This window comes from Protopterus annectens, chromosome 2.part1 (assembly GCF_019279795.1).
Source record: "Protopterus annectens isolate FY-2018-M chromosome 2.part1, PAN1.0, whole genome shotgun sequence".
In the NCBI taxonomy this organism is placed as follows: Eukaryota; Metazoa; Chordata; order Ceratodontiformes; family Protopteridae; genus Protopterus; species Protopterus annectens.
The window spans coordinates 176,524,769-176,537,365 of record NC_056729.1 but is presented as its reverse complement, the minus strand read 5'-3'; the positions used below and the strand labels follow the sequence as shown (position 1 = coordinate 176,537,365).

General features: G+C 40.0%; 1 protein-coding gene across 1 annotated transcript in view; it reads right to left on the bottom strand.

Annotated features, from left to right (window-relative positions):
* Window positions 1–12,597, bottom strand: part of ARAP2 (ArfGAP with RhoGAP domain, ankyrin repeat and PH domain 2) — a 2,678,178-nt gene that overhangs the window by 1,479,290 nt on the left and 1,186,291 nt on the right. The window lies entirely within an intron of this gene.

Sequence of the window (12,597 nt, the reverse complement as noted above, 5' to 3'; positions counted from 1 at the left end):
TAATACCAATGTCTTTGAAGTGTTTAAAGTTTTCATCTCTGTTCATGTTTAGAAAGCCCACTTTCTGTAAGTGCTATATATCCACACTTTTCACTTTACATTAACAGTAAGAGCATTTTCCTGTTTTGAGTTGTAGAATTTGCATACTATTGGTGCAATGTTTAAGGTAGTTGATGCCAGGTACTCTTTTTGTACATTATTTGAAGGAAACAACACAAAATATTATTTGTTCTACTGGTTATGTAGCCACCACTTGTGAATTTCTGCCATATTTTTAATCTGTTCCTCATGAAATCTGTGTTTTTCAGGATGTTTGTGACAAATCACTGAAGGGTGAATTCATTAAATAATGACAGCATTTGAATTTCAGACTTCATATTCTTCAGAAAATAAATGGTAACAAAACCTTTTACTCTAGCAATTTTCTAAGTTTATAAGATCAATATTTGAAATGTGGACCTATTTTGGGGCTGTATTCCCCCATTATTGGCTTTGTCCAGGTTTTTTGTGCTAAGAGGTAGACAACTCTGGTGAGAAGTGAGAAGTGAGAACTGAGTTTTCACTAAATGATAGCCATTTAAGTTTCAGTCTTCCTATTTTTTGGGAAACAAGCTGCTGATTTGGCATAGTGGCATGTTGCTCTGACTAAGACTTGCCAGTAAAATGCATGGTGGTAACACATTTTATTCTAGTAACTTTCCAAAATTATACAAGCAATGTTTAAAATGTGTCCCTGGTTTTTGGCCTTTTGTCCCCCCCCCCCCCCAAAAAAAAAAAAAACTTAAATTGAAAATAAGTGTAAGAACCTGTGCAAGATGCCTATGCCTTACACAACTGTCATTCTATTTTATATCTATATCTATATATATATATATATATATATATATATATATATATATATATATATATATATAGTGTGTGTGGAAGTAGACTTTTATGATGGAAATGTTCTGAATTGGGCAGTTTTGTCATTACTGATTTATGCATTTTGTTTTATTGCCTATTGAAAAATGTTTAAACAATAAATTTAAAATGTGCTCTAACAAGTGTGCTGTATTATATAAGGAACATAATTTAATAAAGTCAGGAAGGTGTATCAAAGAACATATGTATGTTTCTTGTTTTGTGTGCAAGGGGCCAATGATTTGAAAACAGCCCAAAGGTAATCTTTATCCACCACTGGCCAGATGCATTTTCTTTGGATGTGGTGTAGGTTTCAATGCTATTTTAATGAATGTGAGTTTCAAGGGCAGAGAAGTTTTAATGCCAAGTCTATTTTCATTGTGAGACAGTATTGCTTTGTTTAGCAGATGTATTAGTGTCTGTGCATTGTGCTGTAAAGTGTAAAAATAAAATCCAAATCATTGTTGAAGTAAAGCAGTATGCACACATTTATGGTAAATGGCCCGAAATAGCCAGGTAATGGGACATTGGAATGGCTACAGGGGGACTCTGGTGCCTTAGTTTGGTTGTTTGTTCTTCAGTTTGCATTTGAAAATTGGTACCCCACAATTCCATTGGAGTGGGCGGGTTACATAATTATATATGCACATTTTATGTTAAACAGCATACAGATTTGTACCTATTTTTCATGAGACTTGTCCAGATTTTTCTAATCAATCACAAAGTAGAATGGAGCAGGCAAATGTTTATATGAACACACCAAAATTTTATTGTAATCCAAGGATAAAATTGTAGAATATCCAAACGTATAAGCGCTTTCGTCTCCTTTTTAAAATAAGCTGAAGAGACTTCATCAGATACAATTAGTTACTTTCATTACCTGAATTTAAAAGAAGAAATTCAAATTGCATCACATCCTAGAGCAGTCAACACACCTTCATTTAAAGCCATAGTATACTTAAAATTGTCATTACTTCCACAACACCGTGAAAGTTGTTAAAACCATTAAAAATACTTTTAAAATACTTCATGAATTTTAAAATCATCACCTACCTACAATTATATTAATAACTTAACATTTAAGTAAATTTAAATAAATAAATCCATGTGATAATAAATATCTAAAATATTGGAGAACATATAAATAAATACTCATTCAAACAGTGTATATATGAATAAATTTGTTAAACTAAGAAAGTTACAAAGTGTATTTTAACTTCTATTCAGGGTTTTAATTTTCAAGAGGCTACTAACAGACAAGTTATCATTAAGCCCTGGCCAATACATGCCATTCAGTTTGATCTGCCATCCTAGTTCCATTCTGTCAATCTGGTAAGACCATGCTCCACCTCTTGCACTAATCATTACAGTGTCTAATATAATGAATTTAAAAGCATGGTCCGGGTAAGCCATAATATGTTTTGCTAAGGCGTTCCCTTCCCATAGATCACGTATGTTTCTGAGATGTTCCCCTATTCTATTTTTAAATTTGCGCTCAGTCTTGCCCACGTAAAAACATGGGCACAAATTACAAACAGCGCAATATACAACCCTCTCACTTGTACATGAAAATCTACCTGTCAGACAAATTCTAACTCCATTTATTGTGACACTTTTATTAATTTCCATAATGTTCGGGCAGAACTTGCATCTCCCACATTTATGCTTGTGTCCTTGAAGATACTCTTTCTGTCATCTTTCAAACATATTTTTAAGACACTGTCCTTTCTTACATATGCAAATAGGAGCGTCCCCCAAAATGTCTCTCGTTTCTTTGTCACTCCTAATAATTTCCCAAATTTTTATTAAAATGTAAAAAACAGAATAGATGTTAGACATTATTTTAAGGAACAATTTTATTTTCTTTGAAGGACAATATTTCCTTCAAAAGGAAGGAGTAGCAATGGGTTCCGCATGTGGGGGCCTACATGCAAATATTGTCATGTTGATGTGGGAGATACAACACCTCAAAGCTTCCAACTATTTTCAATATTGTAAAACATATATGCATTACCTGGATGACTTGTTTATATTATGGGAAGGGCCCAGAGACGTCTTGGATAACTTTCTTGCATTTATCAATGAAACAACCAGTTTCTTGAGGTTTACACATACTGCCAGTGATACACATAAAGCATACTTAGATGTTCACTTACTAAAAGATGAAACAGAACAGATTTCTAGCTAGAATATTTTGAAAAGAAACCTACTCTAATAGTTTTTACATTTCAGCAGTTGTCATCCCTTTCGAGCTGTACTGAAAGGGCAATTTGTCCGTGCAGCCCAGATGATGACCCTTTGGGATGACTATGTAGTGGAATGCAACTTGCTGAAATGTATGTTCCTTAGAAGAGGTTATCCTATTAGTCTAACTGATAAGATTATGCAAGGAGTTAACGACAAAAGACAATCTGGGCACTTTACTCCCATTCTAGAAGACAGGAGCCAAAATGTTGAATACCAGATAAGTAACATAAATCAAATAATTAATAGTGGAGATGACAATAGGAATGAAGCCAACACTAATATAACCATGGCCACAATACCAGTGAATGAAAAGATTTATGAAAATATTTTTTTGTCTGCTTTCAATAATGAAGCACACTATATTAAGAACATTTTAATAAAAAAATTGGGAAATTATTAGGAGTGACAAAGAAACAAGAGACGTTATGGGGAGCACTCCTATTTGCATATATAAGAAAAGACAGTGTCTTAAAAATATGTTTGAAAGATGACAGAAAGAGTATCTTCAAGGACACAAGCATAAATGTGGGAGATGCAAGTTCTGCCCGAACATTATGGAAACTAATAAAAGTGTCACAATAAAAGGAGTTAGAATTTGTCTGACAGGTAGATTTTCATGTACAACTGAAAGGGTTGTATATTGCGCTGTTTGTAATTTGTGCCCATGTTTTTACGTGGGCAAGACTGAGCGCAAATTTAAAAATAGAATAGGGGAACATCTCAGAAACATACGTGATCTATGGGAAGGGAACGCCTTAGCAAAACATATTATGGCTTACCCAGACCATGCTTTTAAATTCATTATATTAGACACTGTAATGATTAGTGCAAGAGGTGGAGCATGGTCTTACCAGATTGACAGAATGGAACTAGGATGGCAGATCAAACTGAATGGCATGTATTGGCCAGGGCTTAATGATAATTTTGTCTATTAGTAGTCTCTTGAAAATTAAAGCCCTGAATGGAAGTTAAAATACACTTTGTAACTTTCTTAGTGTAACAAACTTATTCATAGATACACTGTTTGAATGAGTATTTATTTATACTTATATATGTTCTCCAATATTTTAGGTATTTATTTATATTTATTACCACATGGATTTATTTATTTAAATGTTAAGTTATTAATATAATTGTAGATAGGTGGTGATTTTAAAATTCATGAAGTATTTTAAAAGTATTTTTAATGGTTTTAACAACTTTCATGGTGTTGTGGAAGTAATGACAACTTTAAGTATACTATGGCTTTAAATGAAGGTGTGTTGACTGCTCTAGGATGTGATGTAATTTGAATTTCTTCTTTTAAATTCAGGTGATGAAAGTAACTAATTGTATCTGATGAAGTCTATTCAACTTATTTTAAAAAGGAGACAAAAGAGCTTATACACTTCGATATTCTACAATTTTAACCTTGGATTACAATAAAATTTTGGTGTGTTCATATAAATATTTGCCTGCTCCATTCTACTTTGTGATTGTCTAGATTTTTGATGTTTCTAGGTTGAGAGGTATGAGCGAGGGTAACCAGGACTGCAACAGTGAATACATTCGAACATCTACATTTATGGTAAGTGTACACAACTGTACTATGTTCTTCATGTTTCACTGTTGCAGTCATCACTCTTGGGTTGATTCCCAAAGCTGAGGAAGGGTGGAGGCAGTCAAGTAGTAATAGGGCTGGCTAGCAGGCCTTGTAAGACTGCTGTGGCAAATCCAGCTCTGGATTTTGAAAAGATAGGTAAATTGTAATGCTTGGTGAAGGTGTGTACAGAACTCCAGGTTGCAGCTTCCAGGATGTCCCTGGTAGGTACTCCCCTGAGAAAAGCTGTAGATGTTGAGGTAGCCCTAGTGGAATGAGGCCTGATCCCCCGTGGGTTAGGTTATGGATGCAGTGTGCTATCCATTTAGAAATGGTTTGTTTCAAAATGGCCTTGCCCTCTGCCCCTGTAGCAAAGTTGACCAGCAGCTGGTCAGATTTTCTGAAAGGTTTAGTCCTATCAAGGTAGAACCTGAGCTGTCTGTGCACGTCCAAGGAGTGCAGGATCCTTTCCCCTTTATTCTGAGGATTAGAAGAAAAGGTTGGCAAATGGATGGATTGGTTTAAAGCCACACTGGATACCACTTTGGGCATAAAAATGGGCTAGTCCTGAGGGAAACCCTGTCCGCATGGAAGATAATGAAGGGTTCCACAGCCATAATGGCCTGTAACTCAGACACTCTTCTTGCTGAAGTGATGGCTAGCAGTAAGGCTGTTTTCCCAGAGAGGAATTTTAACTCTGCTGTAGCAGCAAGCTGAAAAGGGGGAAGCGTGAGCTTCTCTAGTACAAAGTTAAGGTCCCAGGCAGGAGTGGGAGCTCTCCTTGGGGGTTTTAAATCCTTAGCTCCTGTCAGGAACTGTTTGATCAGAGGGTAAGAGAAGAGGGCTGGCTCAGAATTGTAATGAGCTGAGATGGTAGAGGCATGAATCTTAATTGATGTGGAGCAACTCTGCTAGATAATCTAGGATTTGAGGCAAGGAGGGTACAGCTGTGTCCTTCCTTTGAGATTGGCTCCAGGAACATTATCTATTCCACTTTTCTGAATAGGATTTCCTTGTACTGGGCGTCCTGGTCTCAAGGATAACATCCAGCACCTATTTGCTGAGGGTTGCTGGTGATGTATTCAGGGAATAAGCCAGGCTGCCAAGTTCAGGGTTTGCAGCTGAGGATGTAAAATCTGTCCCTCCTGCTGGGACAGCAGAGAGGGGGTCTACTGTACATGCCAGGGTGGTACTGCTGTCAGACTGCAAAGGAGTGGGTACCAGCACTGGCGTGGCCAGTCTGGTGCAATAAGAATTGTCCTTTGCCTGTCCTGTTTCATCTTGAGGAGTACCTTTGGAAGGAGGGGCAGAGGGGGAAAGCCATAGATTGAGAGGTTTTCCAATGTGAAGGATAGGGCATCCACTTCCAAACTTGGCTGTGGGGAATTCTGGTGCAAAATTTGTTTAGTTGATGGTTTGGGGGGGGGGGCACAAAGAGGTCCATCTCTGGTGTCCCCCACCTGTGTATTAGAAGTTTGAATGCGTTTGGTTCCAGTTTCCACTCATGTGGGTCCATTACATTTCTGCTTAAGTCATCTGCCAGTGAATTTTGTTTGCCTGGCAGGAATTGAGCTTCCAGGTGCACTTGGCTGCTTAAGGATGTGTTCCACAGTGACATGGCTAACCTGCAGAGTGGGTAGGAGTGAGTTCCCTCCTGCCTATTTATGTACCACATAACTGTGGTGTTGTCTGTCTTTATCAGGAGTTGTCCTGGCAGGATAAGATATTTGAAGGCTGTCACTGCATTTTGTACAGCCAACATTTCTTTTTGATTGATATGCAGGTGAATTTGTCCTGGGCTCCATTTGCCTGCCATGTGAGCCCTGCATGCATAGTCTGATGTGTCTGTTGTCAGAGTTTGGACGGTGGAAGGTTGTGAGAAAGGGAGTCCCTTGTTGTGGTTACAAGCCTCTGTCCACCAAAGTATTATCCTTAGGCAAGGAATGATAGGAATTGCTGCTTCCAGGTCCTGGGAATGCTGACACCAGAGACTTTTTAAGTACCATTGGAGTTTCCTCATATGCAGTCTTGCATATGGAATAAGTAGAATACATGAAGCCACGAACCCTAGGGCTTGCAGTATTTTTCTTGCAGATAGCTGGGTATGGGTGGCTAGTAGCTTGAAATAAGTTGTCAAATAAACCTGCTTTTCTGAAGTGAAGAATGCCATCTGGGAAGTTGTGTTCAAGCTTGTTCCCAGGAATACAATCTTTTGGCTGGGTACCAGATATGATTTCTTTTCATTGATGGTATACCCCAGAGAAGTTGGGAGTCTCTTTACAAATGTCTGGTGCTGAGGTAGCAATTCCTGACTGTCTGCCTGAATCAGGCAATCGTCAAAGTATGGGTAAATTTAAATATTTCTCTGCCTGCAGTAAGCAATGGCTGGAGCCAGGCACTTTGTGAATACCCTGGGTGCAGTAGATAAGCCAAAGGGAAGTGCAGAGAACTGATGGTGCATGGAGCCTGCCCTGAAGCGTAGGTATTTCCTGCAAGATTCTCTTATTGGAATGTGCAGGGCTGGCTCAGATTTGTAATGAGCTGAGATGGTAGAGGCATGAATCTTAATTGATGTGGAGCAACTCTGCTAGATAATCTAGGATTTGAGGCAAGGAGGGTACAGCTGTGTCCTTCCTTTGAGACTGGCTCCAGGAACATTATCTATTCCACTTTTCTGAATAGTATTTCCTAGTACTGGGCATCCTGGCCTCAAGGATAACATCCAGCACCTATTTGCTGAGGGTTGCTAGGGATGTATTCGGGGAATAAGCCAGGCTGCCAAGTTCAGGGTTTGCAGCTGAGGATGCAAAAGCTGTCCCTCCTGCTGGGACAGCAGAGAGGGGGTCTACTGTAGGTGCCAGGGTGGTACTGCTGTCAGACTGCATAGGAGTGGGTACCAGTGCTGGCGTGGCCAGTCTGGTGCAATAAGGATTGTCCTTGGCCTGTCCTGTTTCATCTTGAGGAGTACCTTTGGAAAGAGGGGCAGAGGGGGAAAGCCATAGATTGAGAGGTTTTCCCATGTGAAGGATAGGGCATCCACTTCCAAACTTGGCTGTGGGAAATTCTGGTGCAAAATTTGTTTAGTTGATGGTTTGAGGGGGGGCACAAAGAGGTCCATCTCTGGTGTCCCCCACCTGTGTATTAGAAGTTTGAATGAGTTTGGTTCCAGTTTCCACTCATGTGGGTCCATTACATTTCTGCTTAAGTCATCTGCCAGTGAATTTTGTTTGCCTGGCAGGAATTGAGCTTCCAGGTGCACTTGGCTGCTTAAGGATGTGTTCCACAGTGACATGGCTAACCTGCAGAGTGGGTAGGAGTGAGTTCCCTCCTGCCTATTTATGTACCACATAACTGTGGTGTTGTCTGTCTTTATCAGGAGTTGTCCTGGCAGGATAAGATATTTGAAGGCTGTCACTGCATTTTGTACAGCCAACATTTCTTTTTGATTGATATGCAGGTGAATTTGTCCTGGGCTCCATTTGCCTTGAATGCATTTGCCTGCCATGTGAGCCCTGCATGCATAGTCTGATGTGTCTGTTGTCAGAGTTTGGACGGTGGAAGGTTGTGAGAAAGGGAGTCCCTTGTTGTGGTTACAAGCCTCTGTCCACCAAAGTATTATCCTTAGGCAAGGAATGATAGGAATTGCTGCTTCCAGGTCCTGGGAATGCTGACACCAGAGACTTTTTAAGTACCATTGGAGTTTCCTCATATGCAGTCTTGCATATGGAATAAGTAGAATACATGAGGCCACGAACCCTAGGGCTTGCAGTATTTTTCTTGCAGATAGCTGGGTATGGGTGGCCAGTAGCTTGAAATAAGTTGTCAAATAAATCTGCTTTTCTGAAGTGAAGAATGCCATCTGGGAAGTTGTGTTCAAGCTTGTTTCCAGGAATACAATCTTTTGGCTAGGTACCAGATATGATTTCTTTTCATTGATGGTATACCCCAGAGAAGTTGGGAGTCTCTTTACAAATGTCTGGTGCTGAAGTAGCAATTCCTGACTGTCTGCCTGAATCAGGCAATCGTCAAAGTATGGGTAAATTTAAATATTTCTCTGCCTGCAGTAAGCAATGGCTGGAGCCAGGCACTTTGTGAATACCCTGGGTGCAGTAGATAAGCCAAAGGGAAGTGCAGAGAACTGATAGTGCATAAAGCCTGCCCTGAAATGTAGATATTTCCTGCATGATTCCCTTATGGGGATGTGCAGATAAGCTTCTTTTAAGTCTAGGGTGACTAGCCAGGAGTCATTGGCTAGCATAGGAAGGAGCTGCTGGAGTGAAAGTATTTTTAATTTTGGTACCACCAGGAAGGTGTTTAGGGTTGACAGACCCAGAATAGGGCCACCAAGAGTTCTCTTTCCTGGCACCAGGAACACCCTGGAGTAGAAACCCTGGCCCCTTTGCTCTGTTGGCAAAGGTTGAATAGCCCTGATACTGAGAAGAGAAAGTACTTGCTTCTGGGCCTCTGTCCATTGGTTTAGAGGAAGGTCTGGCAATCCACTTGGGGTTGGCAGACAGTGGAAATAGAATCTAAATCCCTGGGATACAATGTTTAAGACCCACTGGTCCTGGGTAATATACTCCCAGTTTTTTGCATGCAGGGCGAGTTTTCCTCCTAGGGGTGCAAGTACTTGGGCATGGCTGGGAAGGGTTAAGAACAAGTTATTGTGAACTTTTTCCATAGGGGGGTGGCTTACCACTCCCAGTTTTTGTGGAGGGAGCACTCCATTGTTTAGATCTGTGCATACCCTGAGACTGTAGTCTTTGTGGTCTGTTGCCCCTGGGTTTGGGCTGTGAAGGTCTGGAAAGGACCAATTTTTTGAAGGCCAATGCCTACTGAATCTAGGTGGCTGAACCTATAAGAAATATTTAACAGTTTGCATGGATTTAGCTTTTTCTTCCATCTTTTTAAGAACTTCTTCTGCTTTAGAGCCAAACAGTCTTGGTTTTAATGGAGCATCAAGTAATTTTGCCTTGACATGGTCTGGCAAGATTTGTTCCTTCAGCCAAGCATACCTTCTCAGAACAGACCCAGTGACAGTAGCCCTGCAAGATACTTTTAAGGCATCAAAACCACACTGCAAAGTATGTTCACCAACTTGGTTTGTAGAATGCATTAAGTCTTGTAAATCCTTATTTTCTGCACAATCAGGAATCAACAACATTTTTTGTTTAATTAGATCAATAATATGCTGCTGGTACTTCAACAAGTGAAACTGGCAATTTAAAGCCCTGATGGCAAGAGTTCCAGAGGTATATACCTTCTTACCCCATATGTCTAGAGCCCTAGAATCCCTGTCTGAAGAGGTAGGGTTTTTGGCTGTAGAAGCCTTAATACCTTTAGGTCCCTGGGAAATGGTCTCTGGATCCGCAGTGGGATTTTTAAAGAGAAATTTGTGAGAGTCAGGTACTCTGTAGTATCTGTCAGGCTTTCTAGGAGCAGGTGGTAAAGTATCAGCGGTAAGGCTGGATTCCATGAAGACATCATCTACAATATCCAGGACAGGGGGAATAGCTAGAGGTCTATGCTGAGGCAAGTCTAAAAATTCCCTGAGTCTCTTTTTGGACTGCGGGTAGTCTTGGCATTCCCAGTGAAAATGCTCTCTTAGGGTATGCAAGGTTTCACCGAAAGAAAGATCCTTTGGGGGGAGGCAGAGGGAATTGACTCCTCTGGGTCTGAGTTCTCATAGGTAGATAATGGTACGTCCTGGTAATCACAGGGGTCACAGTCATCAGAGTCATGGTCTGAAGAATCTGAAGGAAAATCTATTTTTTGTCTTTTAGAGGGGGAAGGCTGGCTTCCCCAATTAAAGGAATAAGGTCTTCAGCCATTCTAAGCATTTGTTTCTGTGGCATGGGAGCTTGAGAATGTGTTTTGATCATCGGTTTCCTAGGCATAGTGCGAATTCTAGGCATGAGAAATTCGTTAAATTTAGTCATTAACAAAGTAGTCAGTTTAATATGAACATCGGAAGGTCTGAATAGTCCCTCAGAAGCTGGTGCCTGCACAGTGGCTTTGGACCCATCTAAGGTAGAGACATCCAGAGGTTCCATAGTCGAAGAAGCATCTCGCGTCATACTGGACTCTGAATGGGTCTCAGTAGAGGCCTGCAAATCTGTAGAAGCAGGTAACAGGAGCTGCAAAAGCACCTGAGTATCGTCGGCAGTTTTGGACCTATGCGGTCAGTCTCTGTCTTTATCTTTGCATTTTTTCAGAAGGTCGGTAGTTGGATGGCTTACCGACGCCATTTCGGAATATGGAGAATGAGAGCAAAAGAATTTAGAGACAAAAATAGCCCGACAACAAATAGTTTGGGCGACGAACAAGGCACAAAACCAACAGCGAGGGATGTCGTGGTCTGGGCCTAAACAGGTGACACAGTAAGAATGAAAGTCTCTGTGAAGTATTTGTTTTCCACAGGCAAGACAGTTGTTAACTTTTTCTGACATCGGTTAGAGCAAGAAAAAAGGGTCCCCATTGGGGTACTTTAGAAGACTTCAAGTTTGAAACTCGAAAAATGAAAATTTCAGGTAGCTGCAAACCGGCACTTGCGTAATGCTTCTGCTTCGAGCTCCCATGTGGCAAGAAAAGCTGATGTAATAGTGTTGGCTGCAGGTTTTATACCCCTGATGATCTGACGTCATGGATGAGGTAACAGCATCTGATGCAGAAATCCCAAGACTATGGTATTCGGGCCGACTGAGGGCTATCTGCAGGCAGATAACCCAAGTGTGATGACTGCAACAGTGAAACACGAAGAATATCTGGTGTTAGAAACAGCATGGAGGAAAAGTCCTATTAAATACAATCAGAATCTAATAAGATTCGATAATGACTACTCCACTAAAGGGCTGGAACAGAGAAAAAGGTATGGCCACTAATAAAAACTTTAAAACAGAATAATATTAAAGCTCAAATAGCCTTCCCTGCAAAAATAGAGATACTGCACTTAAGTGAGATGAGAACCTTCAACACTCTGGAAGAAGCCCTGCAATTCATCAAAAGCAACAACATCATAACCATTTCAGAAGATATGGAATGGGCATCCTCATCCTTGAAGAGAACCACTGATAAAAATGGCTGGACTGATGTCAAAAAGAAAGAAGCAGAAAACAGAATCTTAAGTACCTACATCTGTAAAATCTCTCAAAGTATCAAATGCAACCTAACCATTAAAACTTTAAATGGATTTAATATGTTTCAAAACCTCTAAGCTCATGCATACATATACCACATATATACAGGGGAAAGTATGTTTCCTATATCTTTTCAAGTATGACTTACTAATCTAGACATATCTAGATATATCTTGGTTATAAATCATCTCTTTCTGACATTTCCTTCTCTTTCCCCTTTGTCTCATGTCCTTCTATGTTTCTCTTGTTTTTTTTCCTCTTCTCTATCCTACTTCTAAATATATGTTAAGGACTGACTGTTTGACATAGTAACTAAATACAATTCAGTAGAATCAAAGTTAATAATTATGCTTTGTAACCTGTAATGCTTTGTTTGCTGGTCACTTCTTTATTTATTTGTTAACTATTTATTTTATTAAATTCTTATTGATATTTACTGTGGCTGAAATCAACCCTAGTCGCGAATTGATTTATCCTTTAAATCCGTTTAAACTGTATACTAGCATTCCAATGAAACTGTTAGATTGTATTTCCGTCAAGCCTATGATAGCTGTGAATTACGTCTGTATTAAAGTAAGCAATGCAGCTGGGGAGTGTTAGTTAACATTGAAGTGACGTGGGGTTGATTTATTTGTAGCTGGCGTAAATAAAGATGTTGGAAAGTGGGCTCATTTTGAGTCCCAAGTCTTTTCATAGTGAATCCTGTTTGTTTTAAAGTACTGACACTAGTCT